The sequence below is a fragment of the Cystoisospora suis genome, assembly GCF_002600585.1.
Source record: "Cystoisospora suis strain Wien I chromosome Unknown contig_2201, whole genome shotgun sequence".
Classification (NCBI taxonomy): Eukaryota; Apicomplexa; class Conoidasida; order Eucoccidiorida; family Sarcocystidae; genus Cystoisospora; species Cystoisospora suis.
The window spans coordinates 779-1,072 of record NW_027155000.1 but is presented as its reverse complement, the minus strand read 5'-3'; the positions used below and the strand labels follow the sequence as shown (position 1 = coordinate 1,072).

Genomic DNA, 294 nt, shown 5'->3' with positions numbered 1-294 from the left:
TTGCATGCACAGGAGAAATGTCTGTACATTGATAGATATTTTCCCACTAGCAACAACGATAACACTGATGATCCCGTACATCATCAGACATGACCGTCGTTGTTCTTCTCCGTCTTTTTCTTTCATCCTCTCGAGAGATCGAGGAATGGATGAGGATACTTTTGTCACATGTCTCGTCAGATTGTATGTTAGATGATCATGATAGAGAGATGACGGAATGTCGCCTAAGGGTTTTCTGTAAGAAGAGAGAGGAGCTGAGGCGGTCTATATGGATTGCTCTTTCTTTCTTTCTTT

The 294-nt window shown here is 41.8% G+C and overlaps 1 protein-coding gene across 1 annotated transcript in view; it reads left to right on the top strand.

The window, feature by feature from the left end:
* Positions 1-294, top strand: part of CSUI_004644 (phd-finger domain-containing protein) — a gene marked incomplete at its 3' end in the record, with an annotated part of 18,323 nt that overhangs the window by 17,256 nt on the left and 773 nt on the right. The window lies entirely within an intron of this gene.